This window comes from Equus asinus, chromosome 2 (genome assembly GCF_041296235.1).
Source record: "Equus asinus isolate D_3611 breed Donkey chromosome 2, EquAss-T2T_v2, whole genome shotgun sequence".
Lineage (NCBI taxonomy): Eukaryota > Metazoa > Chordata > Mammalia > Perissodactyla > Equidae > Equus > Equus asinus.
Genome location: NC_091791.1, coordinates 73,549,326 through 73,572,870, shown reverse-complemented (window position 1 = coordinate 73,572,870; position 23,545 = coordinate 73,549,326).

Below are 23,545 nucleotides of genomic sequence, written 5' to 3'. Positions count from 1 at the left end.
AATGAGTCTATGCTACTAACAAGCAAATGAAAACATGCTTAATATCATTAGCCATTAGGGAGATGCAAATCAAAATCACAATGAGATACCTCTTCACACCTACTAGGATGGCTAGAATTAACACAGACAATAAAAAGTGTTAGCAAGGATATGAAGAAATTGGAACCCTCAAACATTACTGGTAGGAACGTAAAACAATGCAGCCACTTTGGGAAAGTCTGGCATTTCCTCAAAAAGTTAAACATAGAGGTAACATATAATCCAGGAATTCCACTCCTGGGCATATACCCAAGAATTGAAAACATATGTTCACACAAAAACTTGTTCTTGAATGTTCAACACAGCATTATTCATAATTGCCAAAAAGTGGAAACAATCTAAATGTCCATCAGCTGATGAATGGATAAACAAAAGCGATATATTAATCAGTCATAAAAAAGAATGAAATTCTAACATATTTTCCAAAAAGAATGAACCTTGGGAACACTATGCTAAGGACTACATGTTGTAGTAATACCAATTATATGAAATGTCCAGAGTAAGCACATCTACAGAGAGAAAGTAGTGATATATATATATATATATATATATGTATCACATCTTTATCCATTCATCTGTAGAAGGGCACTTGGGTTGTTTCCACATCCTGGCTATTGTGAATTGTGCTGCAATGAACATAGGGTGGCATAAATCTCTTTGGATCATTGACTTCATGTTCTTTGGATAAATACCCAGTAATGCGATAGCTGGATTGTATGGTATTTCTATTTTTAATTTTTTTTGAAATCTCCATACTGTTCTCCATAGTTGCTGCACGAGTTTGCATTCCCACCAGCAGTGTATGAGCATTCCCGTTTCTCTACATCCTCTCCTACATTTGTTGTTTTTTGTCTTGGTAATTATAGCCACTCTGACTAGTGCAAGGTGACATCTCATTGTAGTTTTGATTTGCATTTCCTTAATAATTAGTGATATTGAGTATCTTTTCATGTGTCTGTTGGCCATCTGTATATCTTCCTTGGAAAAATGTCTGTTCATTTTCTCTGCACATTTATTGACCAGGTCGTTTGGGGTTTTTTTTGCTGAGTTGTATGTCTTCTTTATATATTTTGGAGATCAACCCCTTGTATGATGAATGATTTGTTAATATTTTCTCCCAGTTGGTGAGTTGTCTTTCCGTTTTGTTCATGGTTTCCTTTGCTTTGCAGAAGCTTTTTAGTCTTATGTAGTCCCATTTGTTAATTTTTTCTTTTGTTTTCCTTGCCCAAGTAGACATGGTATTTGAAAAGATGTTGCTAAGACCAATGTCAGAGAGTGTACTGCCTATATTTCCTTCTAGGAGTTGTATGGCTTCAGGTCTTACATTCAAATCTTTAATCCATTTTAAGTTAATTTTTGTGTATGGTGCAAGGTATTGATCTACGTTCATTCTTTTACATGTGGCTGTCCAGTTTTCCCAACATCATTTATTGAAGAGACTTTCCTTTCTCCATTCTATGTTCTCAGCAACTTTGTCAATGATTAACTGTCAATAGCTGTGTTTTAAACTCCCTTTTGATTTCCTTTTTGACCCAGTGATTTTTCGAGTATATTGTTTAGTTTCCACATATTTGTGAATTTTCCCATTTTCTTGCTGTTATTGTTTTCCAGTTTTGTTCCATTGTGGTTGGAAAACATACTTCCAATGATTTAGATTGCCTTAAATTTCTCAAGACACATTTTGTGACCTCTCATGAGATCTATCCTAGAGACTGTTTCATGTCTGCTTGAGAAGACAGTGAATTCTTCTGCTGTTGGGTGGAAAGTTCTGTATATGTCTGTTAGATCCATTTAGTCTATAGTGTTGTTCAAGTCAGGGGCTTTATTGATTTTCCATCCAGAAGTTCTCTCCAGTATCATAAATGGGTTATGGAACTACTTTACTATTATTGTATTGCTGTAAATTTCTGCCTTCAGATCTGTTAATATTTGCTTCATATATTCAGGTGCTCTGATATTGGGTGTGTATATATTTATAATTGTCATATCTTTCTTTTATTTATTTATTTAAAAAAAAAATTTTTTTTTCCTTTTTCTCCCCAAAGCCCCCCAGTACATAGTTGTATATTCTTCGTTGTGGGTCCTTCTAGTTGTGGCATGTGGGACGCCGCCCCAGCGTGGTTTGATGAGCAGTGCCATGTCCACGCCCAGGATTCGAATCAACGAAACACTGGACCACCTGCAGTGGAGCACGCGAACTTAACCACTTGGCCACAGGGCCAGCCCCTGTCATATCTTTCTTTTGAATTGACTCTTTTATCATTATATAATGACTGTCTTTGTTTTTAGAGATGGTTTTATACTTAAAGTCTATTTTGTCTGATATAAGTATAGCCACCCCTGTTTTCTTTTCATTACCATTTGCATGAAATATCTTTTCCCTCCCTTTACTTTCAGCCTATGAGTGTCTTTAGATCTAAAATGAATCTCTTGTAAACAGCATATCAGTAGATCTTATTTTTTTTTTTTTAATCCATTCAGCCATTCTATGCCTTTTGATTGGGGAGTTTAATCCATTTACATTTAAAGTAATTACTGATAGATGGAGACTTACTATGCCATTTTGTTAATTGTTTTCTCTCTCGTTCATAGTTGTTTTGTCCCACTCTTTCTCTCTTGCTATCTTCCTTTGATACTTGATGATTTTTTTGTAGTAATTTGCTTTAATTCTTTTCTCTTTATCTTTTGTGCATCTATTATAGGTTTCTGTCTTTGTGGTTATGGTGAGGCTTGCATAAAATATCTTGTAGTTATAACCATTTATTTAAAGTTGATAACAACTCAACTTCAATTACATATAAAAACTCTCCACTTTTACCCCGCTCCCTCAATTTTGTTTCTTGTAGTCAGAGTTTGCTCCTTTTTATATATGTGTCTACTAACAAATTTTTGTCTTTTAACTGATATATTAGGGTCAAAAGTAATTACATCACCATTACAGTATTACATTAATCTGTATTCATCTACATATTTACCTTTATCAGTGAAATTTATGCCTTCATATGCTTTTGCATTGCTTTTTAGCATGTTTTCATTTCAATTTGAAGAACTCAAGCATTTCTTGTAAGGCAGGTCTAGTAGTGACAAACTCCCTCAGTTTTTGTTTGTCTGGGAAAGACTTTATCTCTTCCTCATTTTTAAAGGATAATTTTGCCAGGCATAGTAGTCTTGTTCATCATTTTTTTTCTTCCAGTACCTTGAGTATATCATCATACTCTCTCCTTCCCTGCAAGGTTTTATGCTGAGAAATCTTTTAATAGTCTTATGGGGTGGGGTGGGAATCCTTATATGAGACAAGTCACTTTTCTTTCGCTGCTTTCAAATTTCCCTCTTTATCCTTTGCTTTAGGCAATTTGATTATAATGTGTGTTGGTGTAGCCTTCTTCGGATTGATCCTGTTTGGTAACCTTTCAGCTTCATGAGTCTGGAGGCCTATTTCCCTCCCAAGATTTGGGAAGTTTTAGCCATTATTTCTTTAAATAAACTTTCTGCCCCTTTCTCTCCCTCTTCTCCTTCTGGGACTCCCATATGCATATAGTGGTTCTTTTGATGGAATCCCATAAATCCTGTAGGTTTTCTTTATTCTTTTCATTATTTTTCTATTTTTTTCTCCTCTGACTAGATAATTTCACAAGACTTCTCTTTAAGTAGGCAGCTTCTTTCTTCTGCTTGATTGTGCCTGCTGTTGATGCTCTCTATTGCATTGTCATTTCATGCATTACATTCTTTAGCTCCAGAATTTGTTTCGTTCTTTTTTTTTAATCATTTCTATCTCTTTGTTAAATTCTCATTTTGTTAATGTATTGTTTTCCTGATTTTGTTGAATGGCTTGTGTTCTCTTGTAGCTCACTGAGCTTCTTTAAAACAATTATTTTGAATTCTTTGTCAGGCAATTCATAGATCTACATTTCTCTGGCTTTGGCTACTGGGAAATTATTGTATTCTTTTGGTGGTGTCATGTTTCTTTGATTTTTCATCTTCTTTGTAGCCTTGCATTGATGTCTGTGCATTTGAAGGAGGAGTTACATCTTCCACACTTTATGGACAGGCTTCCATGTGGGAAAGATTTTCATCTATGGGTGAGTGACAGGGCACCAGCTGAGTGGGGAGGGGAAGCTCCAGCTCAGGGGGGCACAGTGGTGGCTCTGGGTTGAGAGGAGTGCAGTGCATGGGTTTTGGGTAGCTCCTTTAGCTGAGCATAGCATGTATGAAAACTGCTGGGGTCCTCAGTGGTCAAGATGATGAGGTTCTGCAGTGGTGGCAAGGGCTGCTGGGATCCTCTAGTTCCCCTTTTCCTCTATGAGGGGTCTTCACAGCCATGGGGATCCCTTTTGATGCTGAGGTCTGGGCCACAGTCATTCTTTGAGTGGCTATAGAGCCAAAGTCAAAGGCATGGGGATGTGCAAAATAATAGTGGTGCCAGGGTCTGTTCCAAATACATGTTTTAAATTGATGTCATAATAGTTTATAATATTATGAAATTTCAGTTGTATATTATTATTTGTCACCATATATACATGAATCCTTTACCCTATGTGCCCACCCACAAATCCCCTTCGTCTCTAGTAACCACTAATCTCTTCTCTTTGTCCATGTATTTGTTTATCTTCCACATATGAGTGAAATCATACAGTGTCTGTCTTTCTCTGTCTGGCTTATCTCACTTAAAATAATACCCTCAAGTTCCATCCATGTTGTTGCAAATGGGACAATTTTGTCTTTTTTATGGCTGAGAAGTATTCCATTGTATATATATACCACATGTTCTTATTCCATTCATCAGTCGATGGGCACCTGAGTTGCTTCCACATCTTGGCTTTTGTGAATAATGCTGTAATGAACATGGGGGTGCATAAGTCTCTTTGAATTGTTGATTTGAAGTTCTTTGGGTAAATACCCAGTAGTGAAATAGCTAGGTCATATGATATTTTGATTTTTAGGTTTTTGAGAAATCTCTATACTGTTTTCTGTAGCAGCTGCACCAGTTTGCATTCCTACCAGCAGTGTATAAGTGTTCCCTTTTCTCCATATCCTCTCCAACATTTGTTGCTTTTTGTCTTGGTAATTATAGCCATTCTAACAAGTGCAAGGTGATATCTTATTGTAGTTTTGATTTGCATTTCCCTGACGATTAGTGATGTTGAACATCTTTCCATGTGCCTGTTGCTCATCCGTATATCTTCTTTGGAAAAATGTCTGTTCATATCCTCTGCCCATTTTTTGATCAGGGTGTTCATTTTTTTATTGTTGAGTTGTATGAGTTGTTTATGTAAAATTAACCCCTTGTTGGATATATGATTTGCAATATTTTCTCCCAGTTGGTAGGTTGTCTTTTCATTTTGTTCCTGGTTTCCTTGAAGTTCCGTTTGTATACTTTTTTCTTTTGTTTCCCTTGCCTGAGTAGACTTGGTATTTGAAAAGATCCTTCTAAGACTGATGTCAAAGAGTGTACTGCCTGCATTTTCTTCTGGGACTTTTATAGTTTCAGGTCTTACCTTCAAGTCTTTGATCTATTTTGAGTTTATTTTTGTGTATGGCAAAAGATGATGGTCTACCTTCATTCTTTTGCATGTGGCTGTCCAGTTTACACAACACCATTTATTGATGGGACCTTCCTTTCTCTATTGTATGTTCTTGGCTCCTTTGTTGAAGATTAGCTGTCTGTATATGTGTGGTTTTATTTCCGGGCCTTCAGTTCTGTTCCATTGATCTGTTTGTCTGTTTTGTACCAGTATCATGCTGTTTTGATTACTATAGCTTTGTACTATATTTTGAAGTCAGGGATTATGATGTCTCCAGCTTTGTTCTTTTTTCTTAGGATTGCTTTGGCCATTTGTGGTCTTTCATTGCTCCACATGAATTTTAGGATCCTTTGATCTATTTCCATGAAGAATGTCATTGGGATTCTGATTGGGATTGCCTTGAATCTGTAGATTGCTTTAGGTAGTATGGACATTTTAACTATGTTTATTCTTCCAATCTATGTGCATGGAATATCTTTCCAATTCTTTATGTCATCATTGATTTCTTTCAGTAATGTGTTATAGTTTTCATTGTATAGTCTTTCACCTCCTCAATTAATTTTATTTCTAGATATTCTACTCTTTTTGTTGTGATTGTAAAAGGGATTGCATTCTTGAGTTCTCTTTCTGTTAGTTTGTTATTACAGTATAGAAATGAAACTGATTTTTGTAAGATGATTTTGTACCCTGCAACTCTGCTGTAGTTGTTTATTATTTCTAATAGTTTTCTGATGGTGTCTTTAGGGTTTTCTATATATAAAATCATGTTGTCTGCAAACAGCAAGAGTTTCACTTCTTCCTTGCTGGTGGATACCTTTTATTTCTTTTTCTTGTCTAATTGCTCTGACCAAAACCTCCAGTACTATGTTGAATAAGAGTGATGTGAGTGGGCACACTTGTCTTGTTCCTATTCTCAGAGGGATGGCTTTCAGTTTTTCCCCATTGAGTATGCTGTTGGCTGTGGGTTTGTCATATATGACCTTTATTATATTGAGGTACTTTCTTTCTATACCCATTTTACTGAGAGTTTTTTTCATAAATATCTGTTGGATCTTGTGAAATGCTTTCTCAGTGTCTGTTGAGATGATCATGTGGTTTTTATTCCTTATTCTGTTAATATGTTCTATTACATTGATTGATTTGCAGATGTTGAACCATCCTTACATCCTTGGTGTAAATCCCACTTGATCATGGTGTATGATCATTTTGATGTATTGCAGTATTTAGTTTGCCAATATTCTGTTGAGGATTTTGTATCTATGTTCATCAGCAATATTGGCCTGTAATTTCCCTTCTTTGTGTTGTCCTTGTCTGGCTTTGTGACCAGGGTGATGTTGGCCTCGTAAAATGTGTTAGGAAGTGTTCCATCTTCTTCACTTTTTTGGAATAGTTTGAGAAAGATAGATATTAAATCTTGTTTGAATGTTTGATAGAATTCTCCAGGGAAGCCATCTGGTCCTGGACTTTTATTTTTTGGGAGATTTTTGATTACTGTTTCAATCTCTTTACTTGTGATTGGTCTATTCAGATTCTCTATTTCTTCTTGATTCAGTTTTGAGAGGTTGTATGAATCTAAGAATTTATCCAATTCTTCTACATTGTCCAATTTGTTGGCATGTAGTTTTTCATAGTATTCTCTTATAATCCTTTGTATTTCTGTGGTATATGTTATAATTTCTGCTCTTTCCTTTCTAATGTTATTTATTTGAGTCTTCTCTCCTTTTTTCTTAGTGAGTCTGGCTAAGGGTTTGTCAATTTTGTTTATCTTCTCAAAGAACCAGCTCTTAGTTTCATTGATCCTTTCTACTGGTTTTTTGGTCTATATTTCATTTATTTCTGCTCTCATTTTTATTATTTCCCTCCTTCTGCTGACTTTAGGCTTTGTTCATTCTTCTTCTTCTAGTTCTGTTAGGTGTTTTTGAGATTGCTTATTTGAGATTTTTCTTGTTTGTTAAGGTGGGCCTACATTGCTATGAAGTTCCCTCTTAGGACTGCTTTTGCTGCATCCTACGTGAGTTGGTATGGTGTTTTTCATTCTCATTTGTCTCCAGATATTCTTTGATTTCTCTTGTAATTTCTTCAATGATCCATTGATTGTTCAGTAGCATGTTGTTTATTCTCCACATGTTTGTCAGTTTCCCTGATTTTTTATTTTAGTTGATTTATAGTTTCATCGCATTATGGTTGGAAAAGATGCTTGATATGATTTCAATCTTCTTAAATTTATTGATGCTTGCCTTGTTTCCCAACTTGTGGTCTATCTTTGAGAATGTTTCTTGTGTACTTGAGAAGAATTGTACTATGTTGATGTTGGAAGAAGTATTCTATATATATCTATTAATTCCATCTAGTCTAGTTTTTCATTTAGTTTGACTATCTCTCTGCTGACTTTCTCTCTGATTGATCTATCTATTGATGACAGTGGGGTGTTAAGGTCCCCTACTATTATTGTGTTGCTATTAATGTCTCCTTTTAGGTCTATTAATAGTTGCTTTATGCTCCTTTCTTAGGCATATATATATTTATAAATGTTATGTTCTCTTGGTGCAGTTTTCTTTTTATTATTGTATACTGTCCCTCTTTGACTCTCATTCTCTTTTTTATCCTGAAGTCTCCTTTGTCTCTTATAAGTATGGTAACACCTGCTTTCTTTGTTTTGCCAGTAGCTTGGAATATTGTTTTCCATCCTTCACTCTAACCCTGTGTTTGTTTTTAGAGCTGAGATGTGTTTCCTGGAGGCAGTACATTTTGGGTATAGTGGTTACCATGAAGTTTGTATAAAAGATCTCTTAGATGAGATAGTCATTCTCTGGTAGCCTCTTTTTCCTTTAGTCTAAGCAGGTTTCATCCCATTCCTCTTCCCCTTTCTAAGTTGTTGTTGTCACAATTTATTCTATGTGTTGTGAATTTGTGGTTAAAATGAAGTGATTAGATTTATTTTTGATGCTTTTCTTCCCTTTATTTTTAGAGTTATAATTACGTGTTTGCTAATCTGTTCTGATAGAATTGCAATTTTCTGATTTTGTTTGCCTATTTATCTCCTTGCTCAAGGCTTTGTAAACCCTTTCTTCTCTCTCTCTCTCTCTCTTTCTCAGGTATGTGGGCTTTCTTGAGCCAATCTTGTAGTGGGCAATGGTCTTGTAGCAATGAACTCCCTCAGATTTTGTTTATCTGTGAAAGTTTTTATTTCTCCAGCATATCTGCAGGGCATTTTCACTGGATATTCTTGGCTGAAAGGTTTTGTCTTTCAGAATTTTAATATATAATTCCTATCTCTTCTAGCCTATAATTTTTCTGCTAAGAAATTTGCTGAAAGCCTGATAGGGGCTCCTTTGTAGGTTATTTTCTTATGCCTTGCTGCCCTTAATATTTTTTCTTTGTCATGGACTTTTGCCAGCTTTACTAATATATACCCTGGGGAAGATATTTTTACATTGATGTAATTAGGAGTTCTATTGGCTTCATTTACATGTAATTCCAGCTTCTTCTCCAGGTTTGGAGAAGAATTCTCAGCTACTATATAGTTGAACAAGCTTTCTGCTCCTTTCTCCTTCTGGAATACCTATAATCCTTATGATGTGTTTTCTAATTGAGTTGGATATTTCTTGGAGAATTTCCTCATTTCTTTTTAGTCTTAGTTTTCTCTCCTCCCCCACCTATCTTCTAGATTGATAATTCAGTCCTCCATAATAACACCTCTGTTATTCAGGGAGTCTAGATTTTTCTTTATCTTATCCATTGTGTTTTTTATCTCCAACAATTCTGATTGGTTTTTCTTTATAGTTTTGATCTCTTTTGTGAAGTATTCCTTCTGTTCATTAATTTTGTTACTGATTTCATTGAACTGCCTTTCTAAACTCTCTTGTAGCTTGTGGGCTTTTTTTATGATGGCTGTTTTGAATTCTGTCATTTGGACTGTAGATTTCTGTGCCTTCAGGACTGATTTCTGGGTGTTTGTATTTTTCTTCCTGATCTGGAGTATTAATGTATCATATAATTTGAAGGAGTGGGTTTTTGCCATTGCAGTGATAGTATCTGATCACAGGTTCCACCTGTCACCACTGGGAGGGGGTCAGGAGCTATGCAATCTGAGCCCACCGCGATCCCTGTCAGCTGTGCCTGTCTGAACCTGGGCCACAACTTGGGATCGCAGTGGCCCTGTGGGGTCACCCACTGAATGGAAAAGCAGTCACATAGGGGCTCAGGTCTGCTGCAACCTGCTCCCACAGTCTTGCTGAGATGTACTCCCTGCTTTGGTGCCACAGTGGTACTATGGGCGTTTGAGGCAGCTGGGTTCTTGTTTGCCCAGATCTGCAGCTCTGCCACCATCTGCTTCTAGGTCACACCAGCTGTTTTGCTTGGATGGCATGACCTCCCCACTGGGTCTGAGCCTGAGCCACTCCCTGGGACTGTGGGCTCTCCCACTGGACCAGAGAGCAATCACATAGGGGCTGAAGGCTGCTGCCACCTGCTCTCACAGTCCCACAGAGTCACACTCCCTGGAGCTGCAGAAGTACTATGGGTGTTTGAGGCAGCTGGGAGCTCATTCACTTGGGCTCACAGCTCCACTGCCATCTGCTCCTAGGTTTCACCAGTCTTTGTGCATGGTGGGTGGAGCCTCCCCACTGGGTCTAAGATTGAGCTGCTCCCTGTGGACATGGCCCTGTGGACTCTCCCACAAGTCGATAGGGAATTGATCATGCATGGGCTCAGGGCTGCTGTCACTTGTTTCTGTAGTCACACCACAGTGACATTGGCCCCTCAGGGCCGCAACGGTGCTATGAGCACTCAAGCTGGGAGAGCAGTTGCATGTGTGTACTTGGCTGCCTGGGTGCCAGAGAGTACTCACCTATCTCCACAACCTCCCAGGTGGTAATCTATCCACCTTCAGATGTATAGCTGCGTGGGTCTCTCAGGCATCCTGAGGTGCTGTGTGGGTATCCTCCACTGATCAATAAATGTCCACTTGTTTGTAGTTTGAAGGGGGAGAGACAGAAGGGACAGCTCACTCTGCCATGCTGCTGATGTCACTCTCCCAAATACTTTTGAGTGTGAATTTTCTTTTCAGTCTACCTATCATCCTGCAGAGCATGAATCTGAGAAATGCTGGTATAGGAAATTATTCACTCCACAGATGGAGAGAGACCCATAGTCTTTTGTCCTTTACAACTTAAAGCCCTGATTAATAATGTGCCTTGGAGGAAATTTCCATCTTCATCACACAATGTATGCTGAGAATGTATACATTTTTGTGAGTGGTGAACAAAGTTTCTAAAATAAAGCTATGAAATAAGTCGGGCTTTGTAAATACTAAGATTAAGTTCATGAAGCACCCTGGAATTGTTACTCTTCTGGGATGGGATCTGTTGGTGGCATGCAGAGTGAAGCCTTTTGTTCTGCTAACTTTTGGTTAAGAAAATCTTGTTATCCATTTATAATATGTTCCACTGAATAGGGTATGACTCAGGGCCTCCCACGCTTATGCTTCCCACATGGAGCTCAGCATGACATTCAAAGTATTTAACAATTAGCAGGCATGCTCAGTAACCAAGCATAGAGACACTGACCAGCAGTCCATACTAGTGTGCACCAGCTGAATATCACCTCCCCTTAGTGCTAACCTCTAGCCCCACTCTTAGACTGAAAAGGTAAAATGATTTATTTGATAGATACCAAAAGGCCTTAATCCAGAAGCTCCTACAACTGAAGTTGTTTGTGTGAATTGTGACATTGCATCTCTAGAAGGCTTTGCATAAGAGAAAGGATAAAATAAATGGCAATGTCTGAGACATTTTTGTTGTTGAAAATTATTTCACTGCAAAGTGGCTTCCCATAATAATGAGATACATGGTAGGAAAGTTTGTTGAAAAAAAGAGCGAAGAAGAGTTTGTGAAAGTTACATTTTATTCTGTTTAAAGCCCAATTTGTTTTGTTGAAATATATTTAGAACATTCACAGGGAAAATAATTATTCTCTTTGGTTAGTTGCCTTTAAGAAGTTTCAAGTAAAAACATTTTGGTAAATGCTCAGGCCCATAATTTACTAAAGAAATCTTTCTCAATTCTAAAGATTTAGAGTTGGTGGGCTCCCCGTTGGAGGGTATGCTAGGAGAGGGGTGAGACAGTTAGTATCCCAGTTTCAGAGTGATTATTAAGTCGGGTGTAAAATATCTTGCACACACCGTCTATGAACTGTACACAGCAAATGCTGGAATGAACCCTGGAAGCAACCCACAGATTTCCGTATGCATCATCGCAGAGCCAGCATAATTTCATGATGATTTCAAAGTGGGGGATAAAACATCTGTTCATAGGTGACTTGATGTCTCCCTGCCCCACCCCCTACTTGGCCCAATTCCAGGCAAGATGAGGCTATAGAGAGCGAGGGGACCTGGCAAAAGTCACGTGGCAGCTGTGATTGGCATTTTGGAAGCAGAAAGGAGCAAAGATTTAAGGGTGAGACAAAGCAAAATTTTGGAAGTGATAATAATTATTCAGGGCATATTTCTTCCTTTTCCAATGGATGTTCCTCTTAAATCTCTTGACACTGGCCATTTGTGCTTGTGCAGTAAAGGGTTAACTCAGCAGGTTTGGGGTGTTCAAACCTGGCACATTCCAAAGAAACTAGCCTTTGACTTGCTCCTGGGAGACAAGCTCTCAGCTCTTGGAATATGCTGCCTGATAAGAGTGTTTTTGTGTACCTGGAGCTTTGGCCCACATCCAAATCTATGGAATATCCAGACAGTCTATGCTGGATTTATGGTCAGGGTCCTGGGCCATGCCGTATCAGCTTGACCCCTGGAGTAATTGGAGACTGAGAACTAAGGTCAGCCATGTGGGCGCTCTATGCTTATGTGACCAACTTCCCATAAAAACTCTGTACCCCAAGGCTTAGGGGAGCTTCCCTAGTGTCAATACTTCCTACATGTTTTCACATATCATTGCAAGGAGAAGTAAGTGCTTTCTACACAACTTCACTGAGAGAGGACACCTGGAGCTTGAGGCTGGTTTCTCTTGGACTTCATCTTCTTGCATATTTTCCCTTTGCTGGTTTTAATCTGCATGCCTTCACTGTAATAAACCATAACCATGAGTATAACAGCTTTTCTGAATTCTGCAAGTCCTTCTAGTGAATCATTGGCAAACTTTCTATCTGAAGATCTTTCTATTTAACTTGAGGGTTGTTTTAGGAATCCTTGACCACAATGATCTAGCAGCAACCCAGATGTCTTTCTCTGAATAGCCCCATGCTGTGAAATACATTGCCCTCCCATCTCTTTCCTTAAACTTCTGTTCCTTTCAACTGGTCCCTGAATCCTGGAAAATCAAAGATGAGCACCTTCCAGGTCCAGGGTCAGTCTTGACCAAGCAGCCAGAGTGGCTGTGGGTACTTTTGTGAGTAAGTCTAATCTCAATCCCAAGCATAATATTGTGATACCAGGGCATCTGTGTCCCCACCATGCTGACCCAACCTGTCAGGCGAGTGGCTTCCACTTTGATTTTCTAGTTACACTGAAGTCCCTCCCATCCAGAAATGGAGTCTAGTCCTAACTACCAGCCAACAGTTAAGGCCCAGATCATGTTCTTACTTCTTGTCTCCCATCTTTCCCTAGAGCAGGATTCTCTCTTGTGGCCTCCTGGCTAGTCATATACATCCCAGACTGACCGCCCCTGATCCAGAATCCAGCCAGTGCCAGAGTCCAGTGCCTCTGGGTCACTGCCATGTTTGAAATCAGTCCAGAGTCTCTTTTCTGAAACCTATTGAATCAGGGGCAGGACAGACTAAACCTCAAAAAGATTTTTTCCAGCCCAGTGTTATCCTTACCTTGGCCTCCACCTATAAAGGACAAGGTAATGTATTCTTCCCTTCCTGGAGGACTTAGAGTTGTTGAACCATTCTAAGAAGTAGATGAGTATTCTATTCAGTCACCATGTGGCACACTTGCTCAGCTACATCAGGCTGCCGCCTCCCTTTCCCAGACTACTGGCTCAACTCTCACTCATCTTTCAGGTCTCAGCTTACGTATTAATTCCTCGGGGAAAGCTTGCCTGTGCCCCAGTCTAGGTCAGGTGCCTTTGGTCTATGCTTTTATAGAAACATGGTCTTTTCCTTCTAAGAGTTCAGCTGTGTTTGTAATTACTAGATCAATGTCTATCCCCCAGTAGATTGTAGGCTTTATGTATGCCATGTCCGATTTTGCTCATGTTGTATCCCAGGACTTAGCACAGTGCCTGGCACATATTTCTTGACTCAAGTGTGAAATGTATGAACCATATCACAATCATTGTGTATTTTTTTTACAAATTACTACAATGTTCCCTTCCATATATGTATACTCAGTCTTCATAATCTTTTGCCCTTGTAATTTGGTCATCTGTTCACAACTTTAAAAAAAATTAGAGAAACAATTAGTTGCCAAGATGTAACCCTCTCATAATTGGAGAAAAAGACAGCCCCACGGGGCATTGATATGCAGACATGTGTGGATTAGTCATGCTCCTTCTCCATGTCTCTTTCTTGACCACAGAAGGGAACAGAGAACTAATACTGAGAAGCAGCATGAACAACTGCACAAAGAATGAGTTTCTCTTTGAAAAATGGTTGGAGAAAATTCTGACATATGCTACAACATGGATGAACCTGGAGAACATCATGCTAAATGAAACAAGGCAGTCGCTTGGAGAGATCTTTCCAGTTAATCAGGAATTCAAAGGAAGCAATTGATGTATTCCTGCTTAAATACTACAACCAAAGAAGCAGAGGCTCTGTAAGGACACAAAGTGGGAAAACGTGGCCCATGAGCAGCAGTCAGGGTGTCTCCCTGCAGCCAGGTGGAGGACACGTTGGTCCAATTCAGCAGTGGCTGATGATTTAAAATGTTTGTATTTATTTAATTTTGTCCCACAGAAGTGTGAGGGAAAATTCTCTTCTTCTTTTGGAGTTTCTCTGCCATTTTTCTGTGTGTTTACAGGCCTTATAGCCAGCCCTGGTGGTCTAGCAGTTAAGATCTGGTGTTTTCATCACTAAGGCCCAGGTTCATTTCCTGGTCAGAGAAACACACTGTCTGTTGGTTGTCATACTGTGGCGGCTGTGTGTTGTTGTGATGCTGAAAGGTATCCCACCCAGATTTCAAATACCAGCAGTGTCACCCATCTGCACAGGTTTCAGTGGAGCTTTCAGACTAAGACAGACTAGAAAGAAGGACCTGGCCACCAACTAGCCATGAAAATTCTGCGAATAGCAGTGGAGTATTGTCTGATGTAGCACAGGAAGGTGAGAGGATAGCTCAAAAAGACTGGGCATGGGGCCGGCCTGGTGGCGCAGCAGTTAAGTGCACACGTTCGCTTTGGTGGCCTGGGGTTCGCTGGTTTGGATCCCGGATGCAGACATGGCACCGCTTGGCAAGCCATGCTGTGGTAGGCGTCCCACATATAAAGTAGAGGAAGATGGGCATGGATCTTAGCTCAGGGCCAATCTTCCTCAGCAAAAAGAGGAGGATTGGCAGCAGTTAGCTCAGGGCTAATCTTCCTCAAAAAAAAAAAAAAAAAAAAGACTGGGCAATGTTCCACTCTGCTGGACACAGGGTCGCTAGAAGTTGAAATCTCCTCCACGGTGCTAACAACAACAACAGGTCTTATATTGGGAAAACGTAATCAACAGTTTGAAGAACACTTTAGATGCTGGGAGAAGGGGAGTAGTGTGTGTAGAATTCCTGCTACGTACCAGCAGGTTCTTTGTTCTTCTTTAATCCTCAAACACACTGGAAACATACCCATGACCTATGTCAGGAAGCTAGGAAAACCAAGATTATGAAAGATAAAGAACTGTCTGAAGGTTACACATCGTCTAAGAGGTAGAGATGATGCTTAAATCTGTTTGATGCTATTGAGGGAGGGCAGCACAAGTCTGGCTACATAGCTATTCCAGACTCAGTGAGCCACTACCTTCTTGGCTTCACTTCCTTCTCTGTAAGTGAGTCCCCAGTCATGGGCACTCCCTCTGTGAAGGATGTTAACCCCTTACCCAGGTTGGTAATATGGGATCTGTGTATTTCTGGAGATTTGCTGCAAGAGGGACTCAAATGTCAAGATGTTGGGCTGAATACCCCCGGAAAGCAAGTGTTCACCAAGAGAAGCTGGGAGAGAATCTCCCAAAACAAACATTTTAAAGGAAAAGCAAAGGTCCCAGTGTCAGGCCATCTTTCCTGTCTCTCCCTGTAATGTTCTCACCATGCTGTCAAGCAATGCAGGTGATTATAGAATTCAAAGTGAGCTGATATTTGGGGAAGAAAATAAGGTGTGGCAATTGGGAGAAGTGGGCTTCCTCTTCTGTACATAGTACTTCAGAATGCCTCTTCCAGCATCCAAACCCTAAGTCCAAGATGCCCATCCCAACAAGTGACATCAAATAATCCCCTCTGACCCTGGAAGCCAGACTGGTCATTGCCCTCCTTGGGTTACTCCAAGACCCCAAAAGGCCATGACTTCTGATTAGAGGAGTCCTGGTGTCAAAGCTCTAAAGCCCCTATTTTCCCACTATTGCTCTCCAGACACACCTGTGCAGACGATCTTTCTCCCAAGCAAGAGAAGGGAGCTGTTAACTGATTTGACTAGACCCAGGGAGAGAGGTGGTCAAACCAAGGCAGGCAGGGGCTGCCCATTGGCCCAGTGGTTAAGTTTGCACACTATTCTTTGATGGCCAGTGGTTTCTGTGGTTCAGTTCCTGGGTGCGGATATGGCACAGCTCATCAGGCCATGCCAAGGCAGCATCCCATATAGCACAACCAGAAAGACCTACAACTAGACTATACAACCATATACTGGGGGGTTTGGGGAGAAGAAGAAAAGGAAGATTGGCAACAGATGTTAGCTCAGGTGCCAATCTTTAAAAAAAAAAAAACAACTCAAAAAACAAGGCATGCAACTTTCTGTACTGCAGAGACTTGATATTGCCTATTGGAGGTTGGAAGGATGCCTGGTGGTGGAAGCGGGTGCAGGTCACACTGTCATGGCAGGAGCACACACACAAAGTAGCTAAGGAAAGATGACCAGAGACCCAGGAGGGACATGTGGGCTCTGCTGCTGGGTCAGCGTGGGTGGGGGCTCCAGTGAGGTGGGTCACCAGTGAAGGGCTGAGATGAATCAGGAGTAAGGGCTGAGACAGGGAACACAGGACCCCAGGGGCAGGGGGCAGTGGCAAGCAGGAGGCTCTGCAGGACCAGGCAGCATGGTCATGGTGAGGCAGGGTAATGCAGGATCATGCAGAACTGGAAAGCTCTTTCATTGTATTAAAAAAAAAACAAAACACAAAAGTAATAGGTATTCAATGTCAAAAATTCAAACAATAGAGAGGTGTGAGAATGAAAGTAGAGGTCCCTGCCTTCCTCCTCAAGCAATCTCTCTCCTCTCCCCAGGAATAACCACTATGAGCTAGCTGCTGTAAACACCCCTCTCTAGTCTTTTTTCTAGGTATTTGGAAACATGTAGACCTCATTCTCTCAAATCAGGTGTCACAGGAAATGTTACGTTCCTTTATTTTAAAAAAAATCAAATTAATATGAATCCAAGGCCCCATCCTCCATCACTGGGGCTTCCCCATCTGCAGAATGGCGCAAAGATTCCCAGGCTCACGTGCCAGCCAAGGAGGTCATCATCTGTTGTGTGAGCCCTTGGTTGCTTCAGGTCAGCTGGCTCCACTGATTCTGTGCCTCATTTGAGGCAGGAGCACTGGCATCTTTAGCAAACTCAAGTACAGTTCCCTGGATCCAGCCCCACAGCGCACATAGGGCTCCACCCTTGCTGAGGTTTACCTCCCCTGGGGCAGTGCCATTTCCATCTCGCCGCCTAAAGCCCTCCTTCCTGCTTCTTTTTAGTTGGAGGGAAGTCTCTCCCTTTTTCTTACCTCTTGTTACCAGTAAGTCACTCTCACTCTCTTTTCTCACCCTCAAAGGCACACCCTAGTGTCATCTCTTCACTGAGTTTATTGACTTCTAGCAACTTCTGTTTTCTGCCTGCAAAAATCACTAAAGCAAAAAATTATTAAGGATCTAAGTGCCTTGAGGTAGGCGGTAAACAGAGAATAATGCACAAAATAATGTCTCTCTCACACACACAAATGTAACAGGATTACATACATGTGTCCTACTGCACAGAATAGTCTTCAGTTTGCTTTTTTTCACTGAAGAATATATGAGACATAGTTCTTTGTCAATACATTTAGATCAACATCTCCTTTTTAAATTAACTGAGCACTATTGTATTCCATAATTTATTTAATGGAGATGTCAGTTGTCTCCTTAAAAAAACACACTGTCAATGCCACACTGTACACATATCTTTATGCACACATGCACGTATTTCTGTAGAAGAAAACCTCAGAAGTGGAATTGCTAGATTACTAGGTTGGTGGCATATGCTCTTTATATTTAAATAAATATTGCCAACTCCTTAAAAATGCTGGACCAATTTGTGCTTCCACCGGAGCTGAGCATACCATTTCCCACACCTCCTCATCAATCCTCATCATTGTCGGTCATTTTCTTTTTTAAAAATCCATCTTGTGGGTGAAAAATAGCATTTCATTATAATTTTGTTTTGCGTTTCCCTAGTTATTGGAGAAGTTGAGTATCTTTTGAGGCTTCTTGGCCACGTCTATTTCTTCTTCACAAATTATCTTCTCCCGGCTTTACCTATTAGTTTGTAAATATCCCTTTCTTATTGAATTAAATAGAATGAACTTTTCTATTTCATGGATATTAAACCTCTGTCTTACATAAGTTGCAGTGTTTTATTTCAGTTTGTCATTTATCTGTCAACTTTGTTTGCAGTTGTAAGTCTGACTTAATTGGTAAAGGGTGGGGAAAATCCGTAAATTTTTCAAAGCTCCATCAGGTGATTATAATCAGCCAGGGCTGAGAACCACCAGTGCAAAGAATAAAATATACAGAGATCAGAAATCAGGAAAAGCTTCAAGATGCAATGGACTTAGTGAGCCCCCTCAAGTCGCTGAGACATAAACATGAGGCCATTTTTGTACCAGCACAACAATCTCCCTCGTGTTTTCTTATGGTCCATTTCATTCACCATACAGAGGTCAAAGGAAGTAATATGCTTCTCTCTAGGCTGGCACCCTTCAATGACATCCCACTGCCCTGAAAATAAAATGCAATCTTCTTACCCTTGCTCCTAAAGTCCTGCAAGTCCTGGCCCCCATCTATTCAGCTTCATCCTAAGCCACTCCCACCCTTGCTCACAGCGGGTCACGCCTTCCTGCACTCTGACTGCACAAAGAGCCCCGCTCTCAATCAGGGAGTTTGCACCTGCGGATCCTTCCTTTCCCCACCTCCGCTTCTCCACTTCTCTCTGATACAGGGAGCCCCTTTCTCATTCTCTATCCTTCTCAGCCATTCGGATATGGCTAAGAAGATGTCTGCCTCCCCCCTATTAATCTCCCTTCTGTGGCGTATTTATTTCCTTCATAGCACTCACTATGGTTTGTAATTATTTAATGTATGTGTTTATTTTGGTTTTGGAAGCGAATATTCCCACTGACGTAAACTCCACGGGGGTGGCCACCAGGATATTCATTGCTGGTGCGTTTCCTGGCATAGAGGCTATTCGATCACGATTTGTTAAATGATTGACGTATAGCTCTGCCCTACCAGTGTTTCCTCCAACCACAGCCCCTCCCTGGGCATAGAACAATGGCTGAGAAGAGAGGAAGACATGACTCTCAGGTCCTGAAGGCGTAACATGCACCGACATTGTCCTACTCTGTGGCTCATTCGCCTCCTGGTCTCCCAGGTCACCAATGTGCTGGCCAATCTCAACAATCAGGGCCTCCACCGCTCTCAGAGCACCCAAACTCTACCCGCTGGCCCTCAGCTGGGCCACTGCTCTCTCTGACTGCTGCCTTTGACCTCCACTCTGCAGCACCTGGACTTCTCTGTCTTGGACAAATAGCCCTTCTTCCAGCTTTTTTGCACCTTCTGCACACTGAAATTTGAGGATTGTGGGGAGGGTGAGAATGTTGCTCAGAAGCATTTTGTTTCTTTTCTGAAATGGACTTAAAGTTCCCAATAGAAGCCAGGCATGGTCCCTCCTAATTTTTCCATTTCTAGCACCACATATGTAGGAAAATTATAAGCCAACTCAAAGGATCCTTTGCTCTGGTCTTTTCAGAAACTTTCAGTGGCCAGCAAGGGGAGAGGCGGGCTGATGCTCCCTGCCACGCCCCGGTGGGGAAGAGATGTTTTCAGAGGGAGACACCCCTAGGCACTCAGTTATGTGCAAGATGTCTTCCCAGCATTGGAGTATAATCTTCCTGTCACTTTAGGTTGTTTAACATGCCAATCTTGCCTGCAACAAGTTGTCACATCTCTTTATGGTTACAGCATGGAACCCATTGACCTGGAAAATAGGAATTTTACATCCAGGAGAATGCTGAGAAAATTGACCACCAAATACTTCTAGCCACACCTCACCTGATGGGTATTCTTGACTGGGAGATGGTGTTGGTCAGTAAATCTACATGCTGCTTTTAAATGACTGTGGACAAAGTTGTGCATATGGCACCAGGGAATTTATCCCTCAACCTGTGGCTTTTTTCTGTCAAATCTTCCACGTGAGAAAACCAAGGTTTGCCCTTTGGGGTGTAACTTCTGAAACATTGATTATTCCCCTTATATTGAAGCCCAGTGAATTTCCCGAGTCCTCAAGGCTCCCCATTCTCTGGGGCAAAATGTTAATGACATAGAGAGGCCCTTAGGAATGTAGGGATTGTGCAGTAGCAATTATTATCAGTCAGTGCAGTTTATCTCCACTTCTAAACAGTGCCACACAGTATTAGGGGAGCACAAAAGTAGTGTCACCAACACACTCTGTCCCTCCTATGCTCCTAAACTACCACCTATTTTCTTTAAATCCTCATGAGATTAGCTTCCACAGCCCCTCACCGGGGCTTTGGAGAGGGTCCTAGCTGGTCCTTGGGTTGTTCTGTGCTCATTGCAGATATCATCATCACTCCTAGGGCCCCTGCCTCAGGTCCTGGGCTCCAGTGGATCATGGAAGTTATCTCCTTCAGCCTAGATTCAGTACTCTGGCTTAACTTTGAAATAGTTTTTTCATCTAAAATAAAAACAACTTTACTGAGCCTCATAAAAATGCATGTTTTTCAATTGAATTACCTACTACTTTATCAAGAAGAAATCTTGGGATGCTTATTAGCCACCAAAATGTCAGAGTTCTTCTTTCTATGAGAAGTAATAATGAGGAAGCAATTTTGTAGGGTTTCACACTGAAATTAGATCTGGACTGTCCCAACACTAGGCTGTCTGGTGAGAGCTCTTCATTGCTTTCCCTACTCTCTCGGCAATTTCACCACCCCCTAAGATGAGGCTGTGATGACTCTAGCTCTTTATCTTCAGTCCAAACATCTCTTGATCTTCACATGGATGTCTTGTATCATCCCACACACTGAGAAACATCAGCTCAGCGTGTCAGCCCAGCGTGACCTCACCACTTCTCAACCCTGCATAGTTCTCCCCTGGTATCAGCTCCTGGCGAACAGTCTCCACCAGCCACCTGGTGGTCTGGTCCCATAATGAATTAACCACTAAGTGTTTTTGTATGTTGCACTTGTGCCTTTGGAATCTGCCACTGTCTTTTCTTCTACACAGCTACTGCCTCAGTTCAAACCCCTCCACCCTATAGTAGTTTTTCTTTCTCTCTTACCCTCTGGCATCCTGCAATACCTGTCTCACTGTGCCTACCACACGGCATTATAGCCCTTTGATTTCCCAGCGTGGTGGATATCTGAGTCCACTATGTACCCTTCCTCTTCTCCTGGGAGCTTGCCCATTCCAGGCATGCCTGTGGCTGCCCAGCAACGGCCATGCTCCTATGCCCCTGCCCCTGGGTCACAGTTCATTTGTCTAGGGTGGATACACAAAGCAAGCAGGGCCACTTGGAGGTCCACTCCAGGATCCACGTTGGGTCACAGAAAGAGAGATGATTTCTGGTGGAGGGAGGTATAAGATGAAACTCTAGAGAATTTGGCTACCTTGTGGAGGAACTGAAACCAACATGTAGAGAAAGGAGACAGAAAATCATCTTGAGGATATATGAATTCTTGAGGCTCAGATACATTTCTACCCTTCCTGTGGTTTGTTTGGTGAGCCTTTCCCTGGAATCTGTGAGCCTAAGCTAATCGAAATTGGTTTGTGAAGGTTTGTTTGCTTGCCTGAGGGAGGCGGGTGTATTGTTATTTACAACCAAAAGAGGAGAAAAATGTTGTTTTATTTGTCTTCTATCCCCAGCACCCCCGCCCCAACATCTAACACAGTGCCTGGCACATATTAAGTACTTGAGCAACATTTTTGAGTACTTATCTCTTTTCCTCTCTAGAATAAATATTTGAAGGCATAAAGTTATGCCTTATTTCTCTTGTATGCCCTGCACCCAGCATAGATGATGCTCGAGAACATTTACTGCCCTTGTCTTAAAGAGAGAGAAAAAGGAGCCCGAGTTCAAATGGAGGGCAGAGACGTAACCGAGGGTATGAATTGGAGCAGAATTCAATGGTAGAATCTCAATGATTCAATATGTGTGGTGTGAACAGGAAAGAATCAGGGATTCATTCGGCGAGTATTCTGATTTCTGGTTATCTGACTTTGGTAAAGGGGTGAATGGTGGTGCTTTCCACTAGGTAGAGAAGACAGGAGAGAAGCACATTTCTTCTTTCTTCTCTCAAGGTCCTGAGTGCCTCTCCCTGGACCTGAGGAAATTTCCAACATTTCCTTTTGTGCCCCAGGAACATAGCTGCAATCACCCTCATTAACAAACATCTATGAATACCTGCTCTGTTTAGAACATGAATACCTATTTTTGGATTACTGTCAGTTAAAAAAAAAATAGCCCACAGGGGCTGGCCTGGTGGTGCAGTGGTTAAGTTAGCACGTTCCGCTTTGGTGGCCCGGGGTTCACAGCTTCAGATCCTGGGTGTGGACCTACGCACCTTTTGTCAGTCCATGCTGTAGCAGGTGCCCCACATATAAAGTAGAGGAAGATGGGCATGAATGTTAGCTCAGGGCCAGTCTTCCTCAGCAAAGAAGAGGAGAATTGGCAGCAGATGTTAGCTCAGAGCTAATCTTCCTAAAAAAAAAAAAAAGCCCACAAATTCCAAAATATTGAAATTCTAAAAATGAATAAGGGCTTCTTATTTAACTACAATTCTACTGGGAAATGATGATTTTTAACTTGCAAGTTCAAAATTTTATCAAGTGAATAAAGATAAATTCAGTTAATTTATGCGCTTAAGATGCAGATTCTGTCCCTGTGACAGATGGGACTAGAAATGGGGCTGCAGGCAAATCAGGGTGTGGGCAAGCTCCTGCCACCCATGTAGCAATGGTTGAACCCATAATTTTCCTGCTTTTAGAGAAATGAATTTCTTTGGGTGTGTTATCTATCTTTGTTTTCACCTGTCATATTGGGTCCTTTGGAGATAAATCAAGCTTCCATCTCATATGAACACTATTAATGCTAAACTGAAAAATAACCATAGGCTGGCAGGAAATTAAGGCTGTGGTAAGGGGTGTGTTTCTGTGTGTGTGCGTGGGTGTGTGTGTGAGAGAGAGAGGGACAAATGCAGCTAGTCTGCTGGGTTAAGCTTGGATTTTCTCTACCACCACTTCACCTTTTTTGGATAGAAATTAAGGTTGGGCTCTTAATATTGTGCTGAGATTTCTAGCCACTTCAGTCTTCTGAACTTATTTTGTGTGTGCCCGTGAATGAATGTAGATTTCAGGGAGACAATCCCAGGATCCTAAGCCAAGATCCTAAAAATCTTTTTGAAAATTCTACAGCTTAAACTCATCACCCCATGATTTTCTGAAAGAATGAATTCATTCAGTATTGGCTATTTTTATGAGTGGTTCTCAACCATAACTGTGTACTATAATTACCCAAGGAGTATTTTTTAAATGT